The sequence below is a fragment of the Balaenoptera borealis genome (assembly GCF_965194805.1).
Source record: "Balaenoptera borealis genome assembly, contig: HAP1_SCAFFOLD_2558, whole genome shotgun sequence".
NCBI classification, from domain to species: domain Eukaryota; kingdom Metazoa; phylum Chordata; class Mammalia; order Artiodactyla; family Balaenopteridae; genus Balaenoptera; species Balaenoptera borealis.
This window is the reverse complement of record NW_028121786.1, coordinates 1-27,836: the sequence shown is the minus strand read 5'-3', so window position 1 is coordinate 27,836 and position 27,836 is coordinate 1. Positions and strand designations below refer to the sequence as shown.

Here is a 27,836-nt window from a genome sequence, read left to right as displayed (position 1 = left end):
GACTGGTGTTTCACCTTGACAAGTTCTCTGTCATTCCATAGGAAAGCTGTCTGGCTTGGAGGTTGCAATCCCAGGGAATTTTTCATCAGCGGGGAAGTCTCCATCACTACAGAGGAATCAAGGGAGAAGTCAGTCCCTGGTAAGTGAGATGCTCCCCCTAAACACCAACACAGCAGTCGTGTACCTTTCAAGGGGTTCAGGGGCAAGATGGGCTAGGCATTTCTACTAACTCTTCTTAAGGATCATGGACAGTGCCCTATGCTACGAGGTAAGCGGTGACTGCTGTAATTCTTACTGGTGATCCTTTCCTGTCACAGATTCTCGGCTTTCTTTGTATTTCATAGGACTGTTGTAAGTCCAATACAAAATGAGTCTTATTTTTAAAAACCTGAAATGTTTTACAGAGCCTAGCATTCTCATATAGGGTCCTTTCCATTCTCCCCACTTTCCCGAGAGGCTAAGAACACTTCACACCATGAAGTAGGAGAGGGGGTAGAGCCCTTTTTGATGAAATACATCAACAAAGACAGAGTCTTAGCCTGCTTGCTCTCTGGACAGGATCTCGGACCACAAGGTCTTCAATCCTGGTATAAATGAAGGAGGTGAGGACAGTTCAACTGGCACTCTCATAACAAGAGTTCTGAAACACCTTCCAAAGAGACTATAGCAGTAGATGAGGGAAGGGAGTGCTACAGTGTGGTAGTACAGGGGGAATGATCGGCTACAGCAGTGAAAAGTGTGGTACCGATTGGTGTGCTCTCGGGGTTCTTGTACATGTAGCATAGATGACCTCTACAGTGGCCCTCCCACCTTCCCACCTGCATTAGGTGTTCTTTTTTTTGTAATTTATGTTTATGTATTTATTTATTGTTTGAACTTACTTATTCTACGTATTTATTTTTTTGGCTGCACTGCGTCTCTCATTGCTGTGCACGGGCTTTCTCTAGTTGGCGGCTAGCGGGGTCTGCTCTTGGTTGTGGTGTGCGGGCTTCTCCTCGCGGTGGCGTCTCTTGTTGCGGAGCATGCGCTCTAGGCGCGTGGGCTTCGGTAGTTGCGGCTCACGGGCTCTAGGATGCAGGGTCAGTCGTTGTGGCACATGGGCTTAGTTGCTCCACGGCATGTGGGATCTTCCCAGACCAGGGCTCGAACCCGTGTCCCCCGCATTGCATTGGCAGGCGGATTCTTAACCACGGCGCCACCAGGGAAGCCCTAGGTGTTCTTACATAGAGTCTAAAAACAGAGAGCACTGAGAGAAGGTAGTGGTTATTAAAGGCTCAGGATCTAAATTCTACCTGTCTCTACACCCCTTCCCAGCTGTCGATTTGACCCCATTTTTGAATGCCGACCTCATTCTTCAACTTTCTCTGCCGTTTGTGTACTCACCTTGAAAACTTGTTTCTGTGATGCGTTGAGCAGACACAGGGTGGCAGATTGCAGAGGTGGAAGCTGGTGGTCGGATATTTGTGGGCTGAATCTCCTTCAGTCCCATTCCCATTTCTGGTTGCACAGAGGCCCTACTTCCTGTGTATGACACAGAGCCATAGGATTGCGGGCAGGAGCCAAGTTCTCCATACAGTAAAGACCCCAGTGTGCCTTGGTTATAGTAATATACCTGGCTTCCTTCCTGGTAGGTAAGTGACAGGCGGCTCTGCCCCTGATTTGGAATCTGAGATGGTGTTCCCTGAGCAAGGCTGGCAGAAAGCGATGGATGTAGAGGGACCATGTTATTGGCGTCTGAAGTTTTATCATACTGGGCTGCCAGAAACATGGAGGAAGCAGCTGTATGCCGGTCAGTGAGTGCCAGAGTAAAGTCTCCGAGTGAAGAAGAATTCTTTTCAGTGCTTGCTGTGATGTCCCACTCAAGAACACCTGGATAGGAAGCAGCTGAAGTGGAGATCTGGCTGTGGTCCGTAACTCCAGGTAACATAGTCGTGCTAGAATGTTGGTAAAGGTAGGCACTACCCATGAGTGTCTGGAAAGGGGTACCAGTAGCCGATGCCGAACTGACGGCAGGGGCAGAGACTCTGGAGAAGTTGCAGACGCTTCGTGTTAGGGAAGTTGCATTGCTACAACAGATTTTTAAGCAACAGAGCAATCCAGCCAAGTTTATATTTTAGAGAGAGAACATCTTCCATGTGGAGGATCAGTTGAAATAGAAGAGATTGTTAGAATTGTAGGGCGGTAGTATTCCAGGCAGGAGATGACGAATGCCAGACACCACCTAGTCACAGACATAGCTTTTGCAGAGATCAGCTACATGTTGTTGTTTTTTATTTACTCTCTCATATAATTTTTTTTAAGTCCTGGACCGCAAAATACTGTGGCATCGTTGGAAAAATCTGAGACTCGATTCTAGTCTTTTTTCTGTTTGCCTGCTCTGCAGCTTGGGCTTACGTTCTCAAGCCTTACTTTTTCATTGTGAAATAAGAACGGTGCTACTTAACCCGAGAACTCCCCAGGCACATAGACCCGTGGCGTGTGAGGAGCAGTGAAGGAGAGAAGGAATGGAAGTGCTTTGGGGACCCCAAGAGCCCTTCAGAAACCGTTTGTTCTTTTTAATATTGAGCATTAAAAGTGAAGGCATTCCATTTGTTTCACTCAAAAACAAATTCTGTTCTTCTGATAGCCTGTTTTTTTTTTTCCACTCCCTTTTTCTATAGTCAGATCAGTTCCTGATGGGCATTCTCCAGTCCACACTATTGCATCTGATTGGAGGCTATGCAAAATTTCCCAGAGACAATGAATTTTGACTGTATAGTAGTTAATTCTTTATAGTACGTTCCTGCAAAAACACTCTTTTCTTCAGAGTTTTTCCTTTTCAGGATAGTGGTAGTGTTGTGGTAACTAATAAAGGCTACTCTTCAGAAAATTGTATAACTCGTTTTTAGTGTATCTACTTCGCTTACTTAATTCCATATTCCCTGTTTTCTAGACAGACTTCTTGGTGTCCACTGTACCCATGGTTTCAACAGGACTGGCTACCTCATGTGCAGGTGAGTTGCCAACCCCAAGAGGCAGAGCATGTTTAAATTGTTCTGTTTACAATAGTAATGTAAGCTAATGTAAGCTGAATGCAAAAAATGCAGTCAGAGAAGTGTATGAAGTGGAAGGCAATTTTGCCCCCTACTCAGATGTTACCACCAGTAATAATTTAGCACATATTTTTTCAGACGTAAAAAATGCAGATATAAGCATATACAGTGGTCCCTTGGTATCTGCAGGGGGATTGGTTTTAGGACTCCCCATGGATCCGAAAATCCTCGGATGCTCAAGTCCCGTATGTAAAATGGTGTAGTACAGTCGGGCTTCCATATCTGCAGGTTATGGAACCGTTGGATATACAGAACTGACTGTACCTGTGATTTAATGGTATAGTGTTTTAGACATTCTGGTTTATAATTTAATATATGGAGGACATCTTCGTCTGACAATATTTGGAGACCTCATTCTTATTTATTTATTATTCTTTTTTTTCCTCCAAATTTGCTTTATGTAGTTGGATATAAATAAATGAGCACAAACTTAAGCAAGATACATGTAACAATTTAATAGAACCTGATACTCTTAATTCTTTCAGTGTTTCTCCAACTCATCATGGGGCTCGTAAGAAAAGTAACCAACATGGATACTACTACAGTTGAATGTCAAATCTTTAAGTGCTTAGGACATACTAAATCCTTGTATAATGCACTTATGAGGAACCCTTCAAGAGACTTGTGTTTTGTATGTAGCAAAAAGTGTTAAGAGTCAAATATTCAACTCAGTATAAAATAATAAGAAACACTTCTGATTTGTTAGGTTGAGATTGCTTCTCCTTTTACTAATGAATGATTGTTTTAGCTGTAATATCACTGAGCTGAACAAATATGTCACCTTGGAGTACATAAGGAAAAATAAACACATGCTAAATGGGTAAAACATTACAACTACATCTTTACTAGACCATCTCTACTAACGCTTCAGAAACTTAGAGATTTAGAGTGTTCTTACGTTAATTGCAAGAAAAATAGAAAGAGAGAAATTCCTTCTTTTTTGAGATCACAGCTGTGAAGTCGTGATTATACAAATTCTTCATTTGTGTGCAAAACATGAAACACATTTCTCTTAATTCTCCCTGCTTAGAATTGTCAGTCAACTAGCAGGACTTTCCTTCCAAGAAACAAGAGACTGAGATGTGTTTTATATAACTTCAATAACCTCAGCACTACAGTAAGAAGACATGCAGTATCCTTTTGCTGTGCTTCAAGACAACAGGGAAGGAGGTCACAGGAAAGAAGAAATCAAAATGGTTACAACTGAGAAACTTTTCTCAGTGTAACCATGGTGCCACTTTCATTTTTACATAAGCATGGTGGCATAATTCAAGCTCAATACATCAGAATTCTTAATATTTAAAATTTACCTTGACTTTTAATTATCACCATGTTAACAACCAAAATAATTTGACGAAACTCATAAGAAAGGGTAATGTTAATAAACCCCACTTTACTAGAGTTAGTTTCTGGACACATTAGCTCATTTTTTTTATAGAAGAGGGACAGTGAATCTCAGTTGGCTTACAAGCTAGGAGATCACTTTGAATTCTGCATTTCTTAACTGCAAACAGATATAGCACTTGTAACAGGTTATAACTGGTTTTCAGCTGGTTTTCAAGCACAGAGCCAGCCCCAACAGTAATAGTACACTATTGAAAAAGACCTAAGGCAATGAATTCCATTTCCAGTGGAAAGAAAGAATCGTATGGTCTTGGACAAACAATTCTGATGGTTTACTTAACAGTCACTTAGTAGTTCTTCCTTGCTCATAGAGCTTTATGACTTTTTTGAGGAGTGAAGCATTCAGCTTGAGTGGATAAATCCTTGTTAGGCTAAGACAATCATTATCATATCCCTCTTTGCCATGAATTGTCTTACGAATGGTCATATCAGTCTGTTTTGGCAAATGAGTAATTAAGGGAAGGCTGTTATTGTGCTTATGAGAATGATATTTTTCTCTGAGAAAAGATAAATAGGCATTAGGAAAATGACCATTTGGGCTCTTTTTCTGCTTCCTCCTTGTTTTGTGAGAATATGATATTTGGTTTTACAGCAGCCATCTTGTGACCCTGAGATGATCATATGCCAATAATGACAAATGGTAGATTAGAAAGAACCAGCAAAGACAGAAAACAGCAACATCAATAGTAACAACAATCACAGCAAAAGAACAATGGGACCTTAACTTGTGGAGTTCCTATAAAGTAAAAAATATAAGTGCTCTATGTTTATTCTAAAACAAAAAAAGAACTATGCAAACCAGCTTAAAACTCCTTTTTTTGTGCCAGTGTTCTAAAATGTGGCTTTTCATAAAACCTTGACCCAAATGCCAGCAACTTCAGAAAAGAATTTGGGTAGGGGGAAGAAGAAAGTTATCTCACTTAGGAAAAACAACCACTATCTTTATCCTAATCTTTGGCACACAGTTGAAACATATATAGCTGCTGTAACACTTTACACAATTCCTATGTACTGGAGGAATAACAAGATCTAAATAACAATTATATTTTTCAACACTGGGTGAAGGCTTTACATAAAAATACCATCCTCCTTTTTCCCCCTAAATTTCTAAAATATCACGTGCTTTTCCCCAACATCTGCAGCCGTTCAGGAATTTTTAGGAAACTTTCATGCATGATCTTAATTCCTAATCCCTGGCTCTTTGGGCTCAACCACAAAAGATCAAAACCACCAAAAATGATGGTTCACTTGAAGTCAGGTGAGAGACACTGGCTCAGTTAGTCTCGTAGGACAAAAGCAGTGCTGCATCAACTGTCTCCATGCAGGAGGGGCACGTGAAGGATCTCATCAGCCAGTCATCTGTACAGCCCAGGTGATCTGCATACACAGCAGAAATCAAATTGGGTTCTCATAAACAAAGTGCATCATACAGATCACACACTCCCCGATCTTTTTTTTAAATATTTGTTTTATTTTATTTATTCATTTATTTGGTTGCGCCGGGTCTTAATTGCAGTCGGTGGGCTCCTTAGTTGTGGCATGCAAACTCTTAGTTGCGGCATGCATGTGGGATCTAGTTCCCTGACCGGGGAACGAACCCGGGCCCCCTGCGTTGGGAGTGTGGAGTCTTTAGCCGCTGCACCACCAGGGAAGTCCCCCGGATCCTTTTTTCTGATCCATTTCTTCCAGGGTCATAAACTCCTTCAGGCTGATGCTGTATGAGGCCTATTCTTTGAGCTATCCTAATTTGCTCCTCTCAGCTGAGGTGCTAGGCGAGTCTGACTAGGTGTTGGATGAGAGACCAAAACTGGAACTTGATCCAGATATGGCAGCAGCAGCTCCTGATCCAGCTCCGTCCCCTTGCCAAAGCTAGCCCAGTCGGATTGAGACTTGTGAGGCAGGGAGATGTCATCCGAAGTGGGGGACTTAAGGCAGTTCCCCATCTTCCGGGGCTTGAGTGTGTGATCTGTGTGCTGTTTTGACAGTCTCCCAACCTCATTCTTTTTTTTTTTTTTTTTTTTTTTTTAATTAGTTTATTTATTTATTTATTTTTGAATTTAAAAAATTTATTTATTTTTTATACAGCAGGTTCTTATTAGTTATCTATTTTATACATATTAGTGTATATATGTCAATCCCAATCTCCCAATTCATCTCACCACCACCGACCCCCGCCCTGCCCCGCTTTCCCCCCTTGATGTCCATACGTTTGTTCTCTACATCTGTGTCTCTATTTCTGCCTTGCAAACCGGTTCTTCTGTACCACTTTTCTAGATTCCACATATATGCATTAATATATAATATTTGTTTTTCTCTTTCTGACTGACTTCACTCTGTATGACAGTCTCGAGGTCCATCCACGTCTCTACAAATGACCCAAGTTCGTTCTTTTTTATCGCTGAGTAATATTCCATTGTATATGCGTACCACATCTTCTTTGTCCGTGCACCTGTCGACGGGCGTTTAGGTTGCTTCCGTGACCTAGCTATTGTGAATAGTGCTGCAGTGAACATTGGGGTGCATATGTCTTTTTGAATTATGGTTTTCTCTGGGTATATGCCCAGTAGTGGGATTACTGGGTCATATGGTAATTCTATTTTTAGTTTTTAAGGAACCTGCATACTGTTCTCCATAGTGGCTGTATCAGTTTACATTCCCACCAGCAGTGCAAGAGGGTTCCCTTTCCTCACATCCTCTCCAGCATTTGCTGTTTGTAGATTTTCTGATGATGCCCATTCTAAGCGGTGTGAGGTGATACCTCATTGTAGTTTTGATTTGCATTTCTTTAATAATTAGTGATGTTGAGCAGCTTTTCGTGTGCTTCTTGGCCATCTGTATGTCTTCTTTGGAGAAATGTCTATTTAGGTCTTCTGCCCATTTTTTGATTGGGTTGTTTGTGTTTTTAATAGTGAGCTGCATGACCTATTGATATATTTTGGAGATTAATCCTTTGTTGATCGGTTTATTTTTTTTTTTAAGGCTGCATTGTTCCTTTGCTTACTGATGAACATGTACAAGTCAGAAGTTTTTGATATTATAAAACATCAAAGTAATGAACATTCCTGTGTGAACATCTTTGAATATATATGCTTTGTCTCAGTTAACTTCACTCAGAATGGGACTTCTGCATCAAGGAGTTTATGCCCTTATGCTTTTTGTGGGTGTTGCTACACTGTACCAATGTATGGTTGTTCATGCAGGAAATACGTATTGAGCATCTGTTATGTTTAAGCACTGTGCTGGGTGCTAGCAAAAAGACTTGAGAAATTTTGTGAGTGAGGAGACTTGACCTGCCTGCCCTTTGTGAATTCTAGCAGTCCAGAGAGGGAATAGCTATTCAAGAATCACACTCTGCATGTAGAATTACAACTCTGACAGGTGCCAAGGAGAGGGACATGGTACCATGAGAGCATATTTTAGGGAGGATTTGATCTCATCATGGAGATTAGAGAAGGTTTAGGGATGTTTCAGCTGATATCTGAAGGATGAGTAGGTATTAACCAGATAGGGACGTTGGGGAGAGATTTCTGAGCATAAGGAATAGCAAAAGACCCTCTAAGAGGAAAGCATATGCTGTGTTGGAGGAACTGGCCAGGAAGGTGGGGCCGTTGGGGGAGCATGTCATTATAATGGAGCTGCAAGTGTGGGTAGGAGCTCGATCGTGCAGGCTTATGTTTAAGGTTTCAGACTTGAAGAGTAATAGAAAACCATTGAACTATTTTTGTTGAAGGTGAGTGTGTGGAACATACCCAATTGCATTTTCAACCTATCGTTTTGCTACCGAGTGGAGAATACACTGCAGGGAGAAAGAGTGGAAGCGAGGAAGCAAGTTAGGAGACTTGTGTAGAAATTGGGCATAATGGTGGCTTGGACCAGGGTATGGTGGTCATTTTGGTGGAAAGATGTGGACAGATTCTAGAGGTATGTAGGCAGTATCATTGTCAGCACTGGTGGTGGGTTGAGGATGAGGGTGAGGGAGAAATAGCTGTCAGTGATGGTGATTCCTAAGTTTCTGGCTCCTGTGGTTGGTTAGATAGGGTTTTTTAGATATGATGTTAATATTTGTCCTAATTTGTCTTTTGTTATTTGTTGGTTCTTGATGAATACTCTTGTCATATTAAGTCTCCTGTTTTTAGTGTACAAAGCATTTTGACCGAAACTGACCGTTGTATGTTATCAGATAACTTTTTAACATCTGCCAGTTTGGTCCTGTATTTTATTCTCTTTCATTTATTGATTAAATTGTTGTATTAATGTAAATAACTATATTAATAGATTTTCTAAAGTTGCGTTATCCTTGCATCCTTGGTCCTTGGAATAAAGCCTGTTTTGTTTTTTTTTTTTTTTTTTTTTTGGCTGTGTTGGGTCTTTGTTTCTATGCGAGCGCTTTCCCTAGTTGCGGCAAGCGGGGGCCACTGTTCATCGCGGTGGGCGGGCCTCTCACTATCGCGGCCTCTCTTGTTGCAGAGCACGGGCTCCAGACGCGCAGGCTCAGTAGTTGTGGCTCACGGACCCAGTCGCTCCGGGGCATGTGCGATCTTCCCAGACCAGAGCTCGAATCCGTGTCCCGTGCATTGGCAGGCAGATTCTCAACACTGCGCCACCAGGGAAACTCCGGAATAAAGCCTTTTTGTAGTCATGGTATGTATCATGCTTTAATAATTATTGATTAGATATGCTGATATTTTCTTAGGATTTTTCTATCTGTATTTGTAAAGCACAATTGGACCTTTTTTTGCAAAAACTTGATTTTCTTTCCTTTTTATTTACAAATGACTCGAATTTTGTTGTTTTGTAGATATTTGATTGATGTAGAAGGCATGTGGCCAGATGATGCAATTGAATGTAAGTATAAGGGTTGTCACTACTTTTCCCTTGTTATAAAATTTGAAGGGAGAAATGTAAGGGAATTTCTCAAATTTTGGAAAAATAGAAAAGTCTGTAATTCATTTGTTCTGACATACGATAACCTTTTACCAAAAGTTTATAAAGGGATGTATCTGGAAATAGCAAGATATAATAGCCTGAATAATTAGTCAGTGGATTTCAGCATTTTTTTTTCTTTTTTAAATTTATTTAATTAATTAATTTACTTTTGATATTATATCCACTGCCCCACCAAGGAAGTCCCTTTTTCTTCCTTCCTTCTTTCCTTCCTCCCTTCCTTCCTTCCTTCCTTTAAAGCTCCAAGTCATTTAAAATACATGACTTCTTACTAAAAATCTCCAGTTCATAGAACCAAGGGGTTTATAACTTCTCCTTTAAAAGTGATATTCCTGGGACTTCCCTGGTGGTCCAGTGGTGAAGACTCTGCGCTTCCAATGCAGCAGGCGTGGGTTCAACCCCTGGTTGGGGAGCTAAGATCCCACATGCTGCGCAGCCAAAGAACTTTTTTTCAAAAGTTATATTCCTGTATTATTGACTTTAGTGGTTTAGATTTTTTTTTTAATGTTTAGAGGATTTCAGTTTCTTTACCAGGAACAAACAAAACGTAATGTAAAACTAGTTTTGCAGAAACGATTTCCATCATTCTCTTCTTCCCTTTCTCCTGCAGACTGGTGTTTTATCTTTACAAGTTCTCCGTCATTCCATAAGAAAGCTGCTCGTCTTCTGGTTTCATAAGAGATGGTGAACAGTGGTAAAATATCCAGTTGACCGAAATTTCTAGAGTACACTTCAGGGAGCGAATGATGGGGTGGAATGTTGGGGCAGAGTGAGAGATACAGATTCTGGTGAGACTGAGAGTCATGCACAAAAATTACTGGGCTGTGGTGAAGGGAGAACAAAACTAAATCAGGTTCCTGCTGGTGGACAGGAAGCCAAGATGAAGAAGAATGGTGCGTAGCTGGGCAGTGTAATTAGGCCCCTAAGTGCTGTGTCTCCTGATAGTAATTATGAACAGAAACCAAATAATAGTTACTAATAACATGGAGGTGACCAATCCTTGAGAGCTGAGGCAGAGAGAAGGAAAGATGGCATTATGCCTTGTCTCTGGTGCCTTGAGTTTCCCAGGCTGGTTTGTGACCAATCTTGGGTGAAATCATAACTAAGTCATTTCTGCTAAGGTGATCAGCTTTCGTGGGGTCCTTTCTCTGCACTCTGTCCAATGGTAAAGCCCACTGGTTTATGCCTCCTGGAAAACAGTTATTCCAAAGCAGTATAAGTGAAGCATTGATGAAACAGCCATGAAGAACATGTTTCCACATGGCCTCGCACCACCTTTTCAAAGTGCTGTAAAACTTTTTTCATCCAAAAATCAGTAACAGAAAAGGATTGGGATCAAATCCCGTACAGAGGTAGTGTAAGAAAAAAGAGAATAAGGAGCAGAATAGCATGTCTTCAGACAATAAAATCAAGTTGGAAAAGACAGGTCCACAAAACAGATCAAAACTGTAACCTATTATTTCAAAGTGGGCTAAAAGATGTTAGGAAAAACAATGCGAAAGATGAAAGAACATGGATCGAGGAGGGAATGGGAAGTTATTGTTTAGTGGCTATAGAGTCTCTGTTTGGGATGGTGGAAAAGTTCTGGAAATGGTAAATGCTGATAAATGCCACCTATGGGTGTTTGGTTTTAGTTGATCTTCTTCCATGAAAGGGTTTGGAGAGATTCAGAAGCTATGCTGCTGCCTCCATCTTTCTGATGTCCTGCTCAATCTTTTGACATAATTATTTTGAATTTGCACAGTGGTGATGGTTGCACAGCATTGTGAATGTATTTAATGTCACTGAATTGTATACTTGAAAATGGTTGAAATAATAAATTTTGTTTTATGTATATTTTACCATAATAAAAAAAAGATGAAAGAACAGCATAAACCAGAATTAGGTAAGATGATAGAACTCAAGACAGAATTCAAAATAAAAGAAAAAAGTTTCAGAAATGAGGACTAAATTTAAAATAATACAAGAGTGGGGACTTCCCTGGTTGTCCAGTGGTTAAGAATCCACCTTGCAGTGCAGGGGATGCAGGTTCGGTCCCTGGTTGGGGAACTGAGATCCCACATGCTGCAGGGCAACTAAGCCCGCACGCCGCAACTACTGAGCCCACGTACTCTGGAGCCCACGCGCCACAACTGGAGAGCCCACGAGCCGCAAGGAAGAGCCCACGCACTGCAACAAAGAGCCCACGTGCTGCAACTAATACCCGACACCTCCAAAAATAAATAAGTTAATTAATTAAATAAATTAAATAAAATAATACGAGTGAATGAACATAATGGATAATGCCTTAAGAGAAACAAACAAGAAGAGGAAAAAATTTTTTTAAATCAAAAAGAAGATAAAAAGAATTTTAGAGAAATGGCAAACATAACAGATAGGCAAGAAAGAGTCAGGACAGCTCTGAAAAGAGAAATATAAATACGTATAAGGGGCTTTCCTGGTGGTGCAGTGGTTAAAAATCCTCCTGCCAATGCAGGGGATATGGGTTCGATCCCTGGCCCAGGAAGATCCCACATGCCATGGAGAAGCTAAGCCCGTGAGACACAACTACTGAGCCTGTGTGCCACAACTACTGAAGCCCACGCGCCTAGAGCCCGTGCTCGGCAACACGAGGAGCCACCGCAATGAGAAGCCCGCTTGCCGCAACTAGAGAAAGCCTGCGCACAGCAACAAAGACCCAAAGCAGCCAAAAATAAATAAATAAATACATTAAAATATATATATATATATATATATATATATATATATACGTATAAGAATCTGTTATACCATAAAAGTGACATTTCAAATCAGTGGGACAGATTAGTCAATAAGTTGTGATACATAAATGTTGGGGTATAAATATTTCTCTGGAAGGATCCACAGCACGGCCAAAGCAGATGTCTCTGAGGAGGGAAATGTGTGGCTGGGGAACGTGGGGAAAAGGGTCACTTTTCATTGAATACCCTTGTGTACCTTTTCTAGTGTTCTGTCATGTGAATCTATTACCTCTGAAGTTTGCCTGAGTTCAAACCCCAGTTCCCCCAATTGCTAGCTCTTAATCTAGGGCAAACTCTTCACACTCTCCAAGCCTCTTAATCTGTGAAGTAAGGTCAGTAACTCAGCCTGGTGCTGCCTGGCACAGAATAAACTCTCAAAAAATGGACATTATTAGTGAAAAAAACCCAAATGCCCATCAGTGGATGAATGGATTTTTTAAATGTGGTGGATATGTGAAATATTATACAGCCATAAAAAGGAATGAAGTACTAACACATGCTACAACATGGACGAACTTGAAAACATTATGCTAAGTGAAAGAAGCCAGAGACAGCGGTCACATTTGTATTATTTCATGAAATGTCCAGAAAAGGCAAAACCATAGCAACAGAAAGCAAATTAATGGTTGCCAGGGCTGAAGGAAGAGGGGATGAAGAGTGCCTGCTGATGCTTAAGGGGGCTTCTTTTTGGGGTGATGAAAACGTGATGGGTTAGATGCCGGTGATGGTTGCATAGGCTTGTGGATGTACTAAATGACACTGAATTTGCAGTTTCAGAAGGTGAATTTTATGGCATGTGAATGACATCTCAAAAAAATAATTTTGAAAATGAAAATTGCCCATTTTCCCATAGTCACTATCCACTGTCTCCATCTCTCCCTTCTCCCCACTGCATTCCTTTTCACGCCCAGCCCTGCCGCTCTCTCCCATCGTCACTCCCTCGAGCTGCCCCACGAGGCCTCCCAGGGAGCCTCTGAACCCCTGGGCGCCTGCGTCCTGTGGCTGTTGGAGCTGCTGCCCAGTGCGCATGCCCCCACCACTCTCACCCGTGAGAGTGGACGCTTCCGTCGGATTTTTTCTCATGCGTTTCAGTAGATGGTGATGTTTACAAAAGGCGGCACGTGCCCTGCCCAATGGAGGAAGCCCCTCAAGTTAATATTTAGGCGCGTGCAGAAGTTTGATCTCGTCCACCAGTAACCTCAGGATGCTGTGCTCTGAAAGCCAGGTTGGCCGCCTACGGGCATCTGCAAATACAGAGGACTTCAGAGGCATTTGGGCCTCAAATTGAGTCCTTGTACCTCCACATGGGATGTGACCTCAGCCCTTTGCTGCACCTCTGTAAGTGAAGTGGCACAGGAATACCGGCCTTGCCTGTCTTTGCCAAGGTTAACTGAAGAGCGCATTCGCTCCCCGCGTGCTTAGGTGTTGAGTACATCGTGATTTACATACCAGGCCCTATTCGTGGGCCTCCTGATGCAGCAGTTCCCTTGGCTCTGCCCCTGTCGTCAGCTGCCCCTAGGATAACTCTGAGCCCTAGCCACTTCTCTGGTAGATTTCCCTATTCCCCCACTATAGTCACACCTGAATAAGGCAACTCAGACCTTTCAGAGATGTGTCCTGAACCTCTTGTTTTCTGAAATACCTATCTGGTGGTTGTGAGACTTAAGGCCAGCGTCCCCAAGAGACTTTTTCTATTTCTCCTAGTAAACCTAGACTCATCTTCTGTCACCTTCAACTCTACTCCAATTGTGTTCTTTCAACCCAGACCTCTGACCCTGCTTTTTACTTCTGCCATTTCATCCTCGCTCCTGCTTCCTTTCCTAAATCCATACGTCTCTTTTGGCCTTCCTAGCCCTGGGCCAAGTTCCTTCCTCTTTGCTCAGTTTTTACCCCTTTCCTTCATTCTCCCATCCAACTTTCAGTCCTTCCTTTCTCACGCCCCAGTTAGCAGCATCTCAAAATTCTTAAGGTTTATTACTCATCTATTAATTGTATTCCATTTACTTATTCAGTTCTATACCTATCTTACCTATGTATGGAAGAACAGCTGGTAGCCAAGGTGGCACCAAGAATCCTAGCAGCTCTCACTTGACGTATCCGTAGTAGACAGCAATTTCCATTTCTTTTTCCCTCTCAGTGAAAAATTGCAGCTTCCCCGAAGAGGTGTATCTGGCAGCATTCTCCCGTTGTTGTTGAGCCCGCCTCTTCATGGCCTCTCGCTCTGGCCTCTGCTCTTGTTCGATGGGCTTTGACATGACTGGCTCAGGCACGTTGGGTTCCCTCCATGGAACTCGTTGCTTGCTGAAGTCTTGGCATAGAAGTTGGGTTTGGAGCTTGGATGGGGACTGGCGCTTAGTCACAGCAGGGGGAACAGGCTTCCCGCTGGAGAGAAGCGCCAGATGAAGTTTTGTAGGGTGCAGGCCTAAGAGCAGCAGACTGAGGGGACACGAGGCTGGGTATGGTTGGTCCAAGCCGGTTGGGTTGGGTTGGTCACAGTTGGCTGAGCTGGTTTGGCGGGACCTGGCAGAGAGGCAGGAACTGGCTGGGATGAATTGACTGCAGCAGGTTGAGCTGAGTCAGTAGAACCAGGCTGGGCACGGTAAGCCCCAGCAGGCCAATGTGAGGCCAGAGACTGTGGCCTCCGAGGAGCGGGTCGAGCTTGAGGCTTGTCCCAGGCAGAAAAAGGCAGAGGTATCAACTTGACCTTCCCAGGAGGAGGCCGCTCATACTGGGATGAGGATAGACACTCTGTTTCAGCACTGCTGACTGGTTTCTGGGCTTCGACTTGAGTTTTCTCAGCACTCTTACCCTCATGTGGGGTATGCCGCCATGGCTGGATGGCTGGGGGTCTTTGGGGTTGCTTGAATTTCCCAAGAGCCGACAGGAAGAGAGCCCAGTTTTCTTATCATCCTTCTTCCCCAGCGCATGAAGAACCTTCACAGACTCCAGCATGCGCATGCCTAGGGAGGTTCGAGGCTTTTTAAAGCTCAGTTTGGTGTTTTTTTCGCTTCGTCTCGGGAATTGTTGGCTTCTCTTCTGCCTTGACTTTGTTCCCTGACTGCTTGTTCTCTTCAGCCTTGTTTCTTCCTCTGGTCCTTTTGGTCTTTTCCTGCCCGTGGCTCTTAGTTTTGCTGATCTTTCTGGATGCAGCTTTCTGAGGTTTGCCTTGAGAGTGCTTGGCCGTGTTCACAGGAGCCCTGTCACTGACTGCAGCGTGGCATGTAACCACTTCTCCCCCTAACAGGCACTCTGGATTCTTTGGCTGGATTTTGGCCTTGGGAGCGCCACTGATAGGCTCAGAGGCTTTCTGTTTGTTCTTCCTGGGTTGATCAGAGGGAACCTTTATGACACTTGGCTTTTCCTGCACCTGATTCACCTTAAAGGCTCTGGCATCTTTGGCTTTGATCCCGTTGGGACCTTGGGATTGATCAAGATCTTTCAAAGAACTAAAGAGCTGGGGAAGGTGAATATCCTCCGCCAGTGTAGTAATGTCTGCAAGACCACTGCTGGATTCGATCCCATTTTCGAGTGTCCCTAGGTCCTCACGACTCAGGCTGTTCTTTCCCAGATCAGCATTTTCAGAACCAGGCTGCTCCTCTTGGCTGAGGGGATCGGTGCAGGCCAGCGGCTGGTGAATATCAGGGATTCCTAAAGGGAGTAGTGGAGGATCTTGGTTTTCTTTTGGGATGTGTTAGGCATCCAGAATCTTTGAAAGCTTGGTTTTAATATCATCCACGTTCTTACTCTCTATTTGTCCCTGGCTTGGAGCTGGAGGCAGGGCCAGGAGACGCCTGGCACTCTGGACTGGAGCTGTCACTGAAATGTCCCCAAGTTCAGATGCTGGGTTACTCTCAAATATGTGACTGTTTCTGCTACTGCAGGACTTGGGGAGTTCTTGAGTTTGTGTCACACAAAATGTCTGGCTTGGAGGTTGCAATCCCAGGGAATTTTTCATCACCAGGGATGTCTCCGTCACTACAAAGGAATCAAGGTAAAAGTCCAGTCCCTGGTAAGTGAGATGCTCCCGCTAAACTCCAACACAGCAATCATGTACCGTTCAAGGTACATGATTGCTGTGTTGGTGTTTAGGGGCAGGATGGGCGAGGCATTTCTAGTAACTCTTCTTAAGGATCATGGACAATGCCCTGTGCTACGAGATAAGCGGTGACTGTTGTAGTTCTTACTGGTGATCATTTCATGTCACTGATTCTTGGCTTTCTTTGTATTTCATAGGATTGTTATAAGTCCAATACAAAATGAGTCTTATTTTTAAAAAACTAAAGTGTTTTACAAAGCCTAGCATTCTCATGTAGAGTCTTTCCAATTCTCCCCACTTTCCTGAGAGGCTAAGAACACTTCACACCATGAACTAGGAGAGGGGGTAGAGCCCTTTCTGATGAAATACATCAACAAAGACAGAGTCTTAGCCTGCTTGCTCTCTGGACAGGATCTCGGACCACAAGGTCTTCAATCCTGGTATAAATGAAGGAAGTGAGGACAGTTCAACTGGCACTCTCATAACAAGAGTTCTGAAACACCTTCCAAAGAGACTGTAGCAGTAGATCAGGGAAGGGAATGCTACAGTGTGGTAGTACAGGGGGAATGATCGGCTACAGCAGTGAAAAATGTGGTACCTATTGGTGTGCTCTCGGGGTTCTTGTACATGTAGCATAGATGACCTTTACAGTGTCCCTCCCACCTTCCCACCTGCATTAGGTGTTCTGTTTTTTTTTTTTAATTTGTTTATTTATTTTTTGAACTTATTTATTTTATGTATTAATTTTTTTGGCTGCACTGGGTCTTCATTGCTGTGCACGGGCTTTCTCTAGTTGCGGCTAGCGGGGGCTACTCTTGGTTGCGGTGTGCGGGTTTCTCATTGCAGTGGCTTCTCTTGTTGCGGAGTATGGGCTCTAGGCGCATGGGCTTCAGTAGTTGTGGCTCCCGGGCTCTAGAATGCAGGCTCAGTAGCTGTGGCACATGCGCTTAGTCGCTCCACTGCATCTGGGATCTTCCCTGACCAGGCCTCGAACCCGTGTCCCCTGCCTTGGCAGGCGGATTCTTAACCACGGCGCCACCAGGGAAGCCCTAGGTGTTCTCATATAGAGTCTAAAAACAGAGAGCACTGAGCGAAGGTAGTGCTTATTAAAGGCTCAGGATCTAAATTCTACCTGTCTGTACACCACTTCCCAGCTGTAGATTTGACCCCATTTTTGAATGCTGACCTCATTCTTCAACTTTCTTGCTGTTTGTGGGGCTTGCACTTTGGCATTTTCTTAAAAGCTAAACATAAACTTACCATATGACCCAGCAATTCCAGTCCTGCGTATATATGCAAAAGAAATGAAAACCTATGTCCACAGAAAAACTTTTACAAAAATGTTCATAGCAGCATGATTCACGTTATCCGGAAAAAAAAAAAAAAAATGAAACAATCCAAATGTCCAACAACTGGCAACTGGATAAACAAAATGTGGTAGAGACATACAATGGAATACTAACCAGCAATAAAAAGGAGTACTGGTACACACTATAACAAGGATGAATCTTGAAAACATCATGCTAAGAAGCTAGATGCAAAGACTAGATATTATATAATTCTATTTACATGAAATGTGCAGAAAAGGAAAAAGGCAGATTGGAGGTTGTCTGGGGCTGGGAATGTGGATTGATTGCAAACAGGTATAAGGGACTTTTCTGGGTAACAGAAGTGTTCTAAAACTGGATTGTGGTGATGATTGCACAGCTCTGTAAATTTACTAAAAATAATTGAATTGTATACTTAAAATGGATGTATTTTATGGTATGTAAATTAAACTTCTATAAAGTGTTTTAAAAATCTCTGTAAAGATATGCCAGAACAAGTCACACTGAGTAGCTCTGGAAAGGAAAGATGGGTGCCTGGGAAACGGGAGAGGGAAGACACTGTATCAAATACTCCTTTCTATATTTTTAATTTTGTACCATGTATTGTCAGTTTAAGAAATGAGAATAAACAAAACAAAAACTTACAAAGAAGAGTGTGGCAATAAAGGTTTAATGGCTTTGGTGAGTTCAATAGGAGTAAAACATATGTTAGGCCATAGAAATGTTCTAGCTTACAGAAAGGAAGATGATAAATCCTCTGTCACCATCTGAAGCACAACATGCTTAGTTCAAAGGGACATGCTTAAAAACAGGATGTCAACAAATAGACCCAGAAGCTGTCAACTTAGGAAAGGGGAGTAGAAAGGATGACCTGTGAGAAACGGTTCAAAGAGTGAAGACCTGAGGGAAAATACTTCAGGGAAGGAAGTGGGGACCTGAGAGGTAGAAGATTAGGTCTCTTTTGTGCCTTCAGAGAGCAGAACTGGAAGCAGAGCCAGGAAATCTAGTACAGGCAGATTTTGGATCTTTTTAAGTTTTAAAACCTTTGCCAGCTGGAGCCTTAGACAAATGGAACAAGTTGCCAATGAGCGGCAAGTGAGTGGTGGAGCTGTTGAAGCAGAGGCTGGAGCACCCTGTGGAGCAGAGGCAGCGGAAGTGTTGACGGTCCCTTCCGAGAACGAGTCTGAGAACCTCTGGCACTTCCAGAGGACATGGTATGCACCGCTGGGTGTAAAGCACACACGTTTACATCTGATTAAATGAGGGAGGAGCCTTGGTGTGTGTGTTTCTGCTTCTAGTTTCAATCTTTCTGATTAAGTTCATTCCTGCCTATAAAACGGTAAACATTTAAAAATAGAAAATAGTCTAAAAATAAATTCTTTCTCAACAAAATGTATCTAGTTAGCCCTCTAGGATGGTGAAAATCAAAAGGACAGACGCCAACAAGTGTTTTCAAGGATGTGGAGAAATGGGAACCTTCATACATTGCTGCTAGGAATGCAAAATGGTAACAATACTTTGCATAACAGTCTGGTAGTTCCCCAAATGGTTAAATATAGAGTTAACTGTATTATCCAGAGTATATCCATTCATCGGCATATGCCCAAAAGAAATGTAAAATACGTCCACACAAAAACTTGTACATGGATGTTCACAGCAGCTTTGTTAATAGTAGCCAAGCAGTGGAAGAAATGCAAATGTCCAGTAACTGATGAATAGATAAGTGAAATATGTGCATTCATACAGTGGAATATGATTTGGCCATAAAAAGGAATGAATACATGCTACAGTGTAGATGAACTCTGAAAATATTAAGTGAAAGAAGCCAGTCACAAAAGATCACATGTTGTATGATTCCATTTACATGAAATGTCCAGAATAATGAAATCTATAGAGACAGAAAGCAGATTAGTAACCACAGCCGGGGCAGGGGCTGGGGCAGGGGTGGGAGATTGGGAGAAATGAGTGACTGCTAATGTACATAGGGTGTTTATGGTAGGTGTTGAAAATGTCTTAAAATTAAACTGGGGTGATGGTTGCACAGCTCGGTGAATACACTGAAACACACTTAACTGTACGCTTTAAATAGGTGACTTTTATGGTATGTTAAGGATCTCAAGAAAGCTATAACAATGTGTTTATTCATGTACGCAAACTAAAATACATGTCGATTATGAAGCCTTATTTGGAGAAAAAAGCTTCTCGGGCTCTCTGTTCTTACATCTTCTGTTACTGAATCAGGGGTACAAGAACAATGGAAGGTGACCAACAGCGTCATTTCCATTTAACAGTGGACAGTCCCAACAAAAATGTGGGCGCTGGGTATTGTACGTTTGGTGCAGTGCTACACACACTACGGCTAGCACTAAGTGCAAACCGTCAGAACCGTGCCGTCACGCTAATTTGACTTCCACAGATTCAATCAATAACCACAATTCACAGGTCTGCACTGTGTGTGACAATTTGTGCTGAGGACCCACCATGGGATAGAACATAGAACTGTTGCTGAATTCATTTACAGATGCCGTCGGTAAACCACAACAATCCACTTTCCTTAGTCCGTGGGAGAGTCTCAGGCATTTCCTCTAATGATCTCATCATCCCTTAGCGCCTGGATGTGAATCAACCCACTCTGTTCTCTGCAACTGGGCTTACGCATAAAGATTGAAGTGACTACAAGTCAACTCACATTATCAGCTACCATGATTTAAGCTTTCTGTTGCAGAGAGTCTTGAAAGGAGATACACACTGGCTGGCTTCTTCTGTTATAATTTCTATTATTGTGAGAGTAAACTCACCTGTTAATGCCTTATTACAACTGGGGAAAAAGTAACTGCCACCATCTCAGAGATGTTTCAGGCTTTTTGTAGTACTTTTTAGTTTAATTAAAATCTAGGTGAAATTCATTCCCGTGTTCATTGATCAGACAAACCATCATAGAGACCCAGGGGGGGAAAAAGAAAAGCTTTTCAATTAAATAATGACTTTTTAGGTGGAAACTGAACTTAGGAAAACATCTCTAATATAGGAAAAAGGCTGTATTTTCTTACATCACCTTATACAGCTATTCTTCATGTATGAAGATTGTTATTGCTGACCTTCTGCCGGCAAGGTGCCTGCTGAAAGATGCTTTTCTTTCAGAAAAATGGGTTTATGCTCATTTATTTATAACCACTAAAGTTTAGGACCAGAGATACACATTGATAAGACAGAGTCAAAATTAGAAATACAGTCGATGGCACCAAAAGACAGTCTTTTCTTGTGAAAAGTTTTTAGATATGCACCGTTCAAACTGGCAACTGGCGTTTCAGTACGAAAACGTACTAGCTCGTCTGCCCCCAAAATAACATTTTGACGTAGATTTAATTCTGAAAGGCAAGATTAGAACTTCTAAAAGCAGGAACTAAGGTGATAACTGTCTAGTAGTCACCATCAGAAAATCAGAACTGGTCAATTACTTCTGCAAGTATGGTAGATGATAACTCTAATATATCCTCCCCCTCAAATCAAAAATGCATTGCGCCTGCAGAATGGTCCTCAGAAAATTTCTTTTCATACATGAATGAGTAAAGATTGCAGAGACATAACGAATCTGAATAATGCCAAAATTCCAAGTATGGCCATGAGACTGTAGAGTTAAAATGTAATGGAAGTACTTGTCATTAGAACCGAGGTCAAGAAACTAACAGGATGGTAAGGTTCCCAGATAGTGGCTGGGTTTGGGGTAGAAAAGAAAGAAAATCAAGAGCTAAAGTCCTCAATTAATATACAGGAAAAACTGGAAGGTTAGCAAATGATCATTAAAATCTTGTAGAGGGTGGTAGAGCTAGATGACTTAAGTCCCAAAGGATTTTCTATCAGGTTTGAAAAATTATGGTCTGGAAGTGACCCTCTCACTCTCTTTGCTTCTCTGCATTCTCTGAAATCTTTCCTCTTAGCTTTAGTATTTGTGAGGATTATGATCACCTTTTTTACATGGATGGCTCTAAAATCTTTATTCCACTCATGACATACTCATGAGGTCATACGTAGCTATGTTTTTAGATAGTTTCACTTGGATGTTTTGATCTAACTTCAACTTTAATCAATAAAACTCCTTCATATTTCAGTCAGAATTAGTTTCCTCTTCCAATCTCTCCATTTTGATAAGGTGTTTGCATAGTATTTTAGTTGCTTTGGGTAGAAATTTCAAAAGAACCACGGCTATTAATTACCAAGTCCAAGTGATGAGAGTCCAGCTTAGTTTCTTCTCATAAATTAATTGATGAATATCACTTTCTTATTTAAAAATCTCTGCTGACAATTAGCTAAACATTTGGCAATAAAATTATATCTAGACACACAAAATAAATTCCATGTGGATTAAGTGTTTAAATGCATTGCCCTCCACCCTAAATAAGTATTAAAAAAAAAAAAAAAAAAAAGGAGAATACTTTTTTATAATCTTGTGGTTGGGGACATCTTTCTTAGCATGGAAAAAAGAAATAAAGAAGTTGAGTACACAACAATGCTATTACACTATTAATACAATATCAATAATGCTCAAGAATTAATAAGAAAAATTCTTCAGAGAAAAATGGGCAAAGGATATAAGCAGCTAATTCTCAAAACAAGAAATGTAAAGAGCAATCTCTGAAACCTAATATTTAAAAAATGCAATTTAAAGCAATGAGTTTTTTCACACATTAGATTAGCAAATATTAAAAAGACTGATACTACCCATAGTTGGCAAAGGAATGAAGAAACACGTCCTCTCATACTTTTGGTGGGCACATATATTTGTACAAAATTCCCGGAGGGCACATAGTTAGAGGTGGGGAGGTCTACAGATTACTGACAGTCTTTTAAATTTCTATTATTAATGATCTACTTAGGATTTAAAACTTCTTGGTCAACTCTGTTAATTTATATTTTCTTAGAAAATCACCCATCTAATTTCGGTTTTAAAATATATCAGCCTAGGGCTTCCCTGGTGGCGCAGTGGTTGAGAATCTGCCTGCCAATGCAGGGGACACGGGTTCGAGCCCTGGTCTGGGAGGATCCCACATGCCGCGGAGCAACTAGGCCCGTGAGCCACAACTACTGAGCCTGCGCGTCTGGAGCCTGTGCCCCGCAACAACAGAGGCCGCGACAGTGAAAACCCCGCACACCGCGATGAAGAGTGGCCCCCGCTTGCCACAACTAGAGAAAGCCCTCGCGTAGAAACGAAGACCCAACACAGCCAAAAAAATAAAATAAATAAATAAATAAAATCCAGCCATTCATATTAAAAAAAAAAAAAAAGGAAAAAAAAATATATATATCAGCTTAAAGTTGCATACAGTAATCTTTTTAAAAAAAACACTTCTTTGACTGTGGTTATACCCTTCCATACTATTAGTGTTGATCCTTTTCTCATGGTCAGAATAACCAGAGATTTGGTCTATTTTTTTTTTGAAAGAACCAGATCTTGGTTATATCGATCAATTCTGGGGACTGATTTATAGAATGCTTATTTCAATTGTTTCCTAGTTGAGTTTGTTGAACTAAAATATCATTGAAGGCTATACATTTTCCTCTCAATATAGATTTAGTCACATCCCGTAAGTTTTGGATATGTGCTTTTACTGTCATTAATGAAAAAAATTCTATAATCTCAATTTTTAGTTCTCCTGTAGCCCAAAAGCTTAGACTGTTTTAAAATGTTTATTTAAGGAAAAAGTTATAGTTGTTAAATTCCAACCTTATTGTACTGTGGTTAGAGAATATAAGCTTAGTTAGAAATGTTCTACTTTGCGGATTTATCAACATTTTGCCTAAATGTACAGTTAATTTTTGTAAATATTCCGTGGGCATTTGGAACAACTGTGGCTGCTGTGTTTTGGGAATAAAGTTTTCTATAGATACTTTAAATCAAACTTCTTAATATTGCTATTAAAATCTTCCATATCTTTTATCTGTTATATGTCAAAATCTGATAAAAACAATGAAAATATCCCATTCTTGTACTTTTGTCACGTTGTATATTGTAATTATGTCTGGATGAACATATGAATGCACTCTGGTTGAAAGCACAGCAGTAATTTTGGAAGTCTCTGAAAGACTCTTTCTTCCCTTGGAAATTACAGAGTGGAGATAGGGTAGATTCTCAAGACAAGTAACATTTAATTAGAAATGACCCCAAAACGCTACCTTTCCATGGTATAGAAACTTGTATTTCTAATCCGGAAAAACTATAAATTATTGGCAGAAAGGTGGAAGTATAGGAATTTTCATGCATTGCAGGTAGGAATATAGACTGGAAATTAATTTGGTACTAATGTAGAAAATTAAGTATACATATAGCTTATGATCCAAGATTTCCACTTCTGGGTCTGTGCAACAAAGGTAGTCTCACAAGGTCCATAAGGCAATATGGACAAGGATGTGCACTGCTGGTGTTTTGCCTTGTTGGGAATTGACGGCGACCTGGGTGTCCATTACAGGGCAAGTGCATAGGTAGATTGGTAGATGCACTCCATGGAGTACTATGCAGTGATCAGAAACCTGAATTAGACGTATGTATAGCAATGTGATGAATCTTAAAAATACAAGCTTAGTGAAAATAACAAAAGTAATGACATACCTTTTATATACATTGAAAATACATGACAACACAGAATACATATTTTGTAAGAACTCTTGTAAGCCAAAAGATATTTACATAACAAGGCCAGTTCCGACGGGAGGACAGGAATGAGGATGGGATATGGGAATGAAATTTTAAAAAGAGAGGCCATGAACCTAGGAGTATACTTAACTCAACTCTTGGCAGCTGAAGTTAAAAAAATTTTTTTAACTTTATCTTGGCATAGAAACTGCGTACTAATTCTATGCTTTCGCTCTGCTTCTAGAAGGATTTGTTATGACTAGATTGGAGGTTCAAACAGGTACTTTAGGCAGAAACTAGAACACAATGAAAAGCTTGAGAATTCTCTCTTCCAGCTCATAACTAACGTTTTATGTTTGATCAGTCTGGCTGAGGTCACTTTTTAATTAATGTCACAAAGAAATTTTTATGGTTTCATAGTAGAAAAGATGTGCTTCTTGTTTAAAAAAAAACATGAAAAATTTTTTTTAAAAAAAGTATAATCCCATAATCTTAAAATAATCTGCTAATATTTAATTTTGATCCAGTCATATAAATACATGTAAATATTATATCTTGCTTTTTACCTCTTAGCATATAATGAAATGTATCCTTGGGTTCCAAGATACTGCTTTGGACTGTTGTTTCTCTCCATATATGTGTGATTGTGAAGAGTGATACGAAATTAGCCTGTTTTATAAAAATGTAAGAAACACTGGTAAACATTTAATTAAATATTACTAAAGCTCTCATTTTATTCTCTCATGGAGGTCTCTTTGTTTGGTAGTTAGTTTGTGTTGTTCATTTGCCCCACTGCTGAAAACGTGGGCAACTGGAAATAATGAGAGGTCAAAAATACAGAGAAATTATTCATCTTCAGCTTTTTCTCTGTAAACAAAAACTGTTAAATATGGCTTCTTTTGTACTGACAGTAGTAAACTATCCCTTTTCTTTGATCCCAGTATACACCCAGACATTGAGAGAAAAAGATGGGAAAGGGAGGGGGAAAGAAAGAAAAAACAAGAAGGAGAGAGAGAAAGAGCACAGAGACAAACACAGCAAGAACATGAGAGAAGGAGAGGAGAAAAGGAGTAAGCAGAAGAACAAGAGAGCTACACAGCAGAGACAGTGAGACAAGAGACAGCATGGGGTGGGGTGGAGGAGAGCACAAGTGCACAGAATGCGGGTGCACAGAGGCAGAGAGAAAGAACACAGAAGCAGACAGGGTGCAAAGACACTGTAATAAGAGAAAAGCATGAACTATAGAGCCTGGGGACAGCCTGCATAGACACAGCAGAGAGAGGCACAGAAAGAATGAGTCAAAGAAAGAGTAGGTGTAATCAAAGGAAGAAGGGAAGAACAAGCAGGCAGTTGCACTTATTCCCTTATATTCACTCTTAACCCCTCAAATGTACATGTCCTGGGTACACATGTTCAGGGGGAAAAAAGCATTAGCATATCTAAGGAAACCTGGGTTAAAGATAAGATAGGCAGTTCCAAAAAGAAGAAATACGGTCGATCAACACACAAAAGAAACTAAAAACTCCATGTGATTAAAGAAACGTGGATCAGGATAGATACCATATTTCTGGCCAATGTGGCAAGTATTAACAAGGATGCTGTTGGCAGGTATTGACCAAAATATTATTGCACATTACTGGTGAACAAATAATTGAATCAACATTTCAGAAGGACAATTTAGTAGTGTGGCTTAAACATTTTTAATGTGCCTACTTGGTAACCCAGAAATTCCATGTTTAGAAATGTTTCTCAAGGAAATTGAAAAATTCAGAAAGATGTAACAAGACTACCCATCGAAGTGCAGATTATGATAAAGAAAAATTCCAAAAAAACTTAAATATCTGTCATTAGGAACTAACTAAATATTATATTTATACAATGGAACCCATAAAGCTATTAACAATGACTACATAAATCTTTATTTACTGCATAGAAAGATGTCTATGATATACTAAGTGCAGAGCTTCAAAACAATACATATATTGTATTCATACATATACATAGTATGTATTCATACATACGTATTCATACATATACATAGTATGATTTCATTTTTTTGGACTGTTGTTTCTCTCCATATATGAACATGATTTTGAAGACTGGTATGAAATCGGCCTGTTTTATAAAAGTGTAAGAAACACTGGTAAACATTTAATTAAACATTAATAAAGCTCTCATTTTATGCTCTCATGGAGTTCTTCATTTGATATTTAGCTTCATTAGATTGCAGACCTAATAAAATAGATCCAAGATAGGCAGTAGGTATGTGAATCATAAAATATAAACCTGGAAGCTTATCTGTAATGTTAATCACGACTATTTCAGGATGGTGAGAATTATGGGTGATTTCCAAGGTCTTTATATTTTATATATTATCTAAACTCTTTATATTTAGTTACCTTTTTACTTTTATACTCAAAAGTAATAAAATATCTTTTTTGACCAAAGTATTTAGTAATAAAGAGAAGAGAGAGATGTAAAGTGGTAGAAGCATCAACCACAGGCAAGCCCTCCACTCCCCAGTCTATGATAAGGAGAGACATAAGCATGGTTCTAGCTGAGAGGAAGGAGCCTACAGAAAAGGAAGAAATGGAATATAAAAGAGAGAGCGAAAACAAAACTGAGAAAACAGATAATGGATTTTAGAAAATATGACAGCACAGAGACCTTAATGAACCTTTTCTTTCATAACTGAAAGACACAAACAAAAAACATCAAAAAGTAAAAAAATAGGGCTTCTCTGGTGGCACAGCGGTTGAGAATCCGCCTGCCAAGGCAGGGGACATGGGTTCGAGCCCTGGTCAGGGAAGATCCCACATGCCGTGGAGCAACTAAGCCCGTGTGCCACAGCTACTGAGCCCATGTGCCACAACTACTGAAGCCCACATGCCTAGAGTCCGTGCTCCACAACAAGAGAAGCCACCACAATGAGAAGCCTGCGCACCACAACGAAGAGTAACCCCCACTCGCCACAACCAGAGAAAGCCCGTGCACAAAGCCCCAAACGCAGCCAAAATAACTAACTACATAAATAAACAAATTTATTAAAAAAGTAAAAAAATATTCAGAATCTAGGGAACAGACTCAACTCACACCACAAAATCCCAGAAATAATGTCTAAAGAAACAACTGGGAATAAATATAAGGAGCCACCACAAAGCTCTTCCTACACAAAGGACCATACAGCAGAAGGGTAAAAGGTGAGTCAACAATTCAAAATATCCCACTGGTATCTCAGAAAAGGGACTGAGGTAATAAGTGGCCCAGGAGAAAGATAAATGTCCCAATTGGAGACACGTTCCCTGTGAAAAAATAGCTCCTTATGTCCTTGCCAGAATGGTTTACTGTATGCCTACTCTGGCCAGGAAGAAGTCAGAAAAAGGGATGGGAAATAACCTTTTAAGTCTAAATGTCTTAGTTTTATTACTAAGATTTGCTAGAAAAAAATAAGGCCTCAGCCATATCACTGCCCACACGACAATGCTATGAAAGCAGCTGCCAGGTGACTTTACAGTAGTGTAATAGCAAAACCCCAAGGGCATGTCCTATAGAACAAGATACTTTCCTCACCTCCACACTTGATAAGGTGGCCATCAATTTATGAGTTTCAAAACAATGGCAGAGAAAAATGTCACCTACTGTAGC

At 40.8% G+C, this 27,836-nt stretch overlaps 1 long non-coding RNA gene and 1 pseudogene across 11 annotated transcripts; one reads left to right on the top strand and one right to left on the bottom strand.

Moving 5' to 3' along the window:
* LOC309622417 lies at positions 1 to 23,537 on the top strand. 10 transcript variants are annotated; one of them, XR_014240848.1, is made up of 6 exons: positions 23 to 139; positions 2,937 to 2,993; positions 4,123 to 4,464; positions 8,964 to 9,137; positions 9,295 to 9,341; positions 10,051 to 23,537. It is a non-coding gene; the product is annotated as an uncharacterized lncRNA (long non-coding RNA). The 10 variants fall into 10 exon arrangements; XR_014240853.1 differs by lacking the exon at positions 23 to 139 and adding an exon at positions 2,019 to 2,752 and having other exon boundaries at positions 2,933 to 2,993; XR_014240846.1 differs by lacking the exon at positions 4,123 to 4,464 and having other exon boundaries at positions 1 to 139; positions 2,933 to 2,993.
* LOC309622416 (RING finger protein 11-like) lies at positions 4,475 to 8,815 on the bottom strand (annotated as a pseudogene). The gene is made up of 2 exons: positions 6,151 to 8,815; positions 4,475 to 5,936 (listed from the first exon to the last, which is right to left on the bottom strand). The product of its transcript is annotated as an RING finger protein 11-like (transcript).
* Positions 23,538 to 27,836: the final 4,299 nt, after the last annotated feature.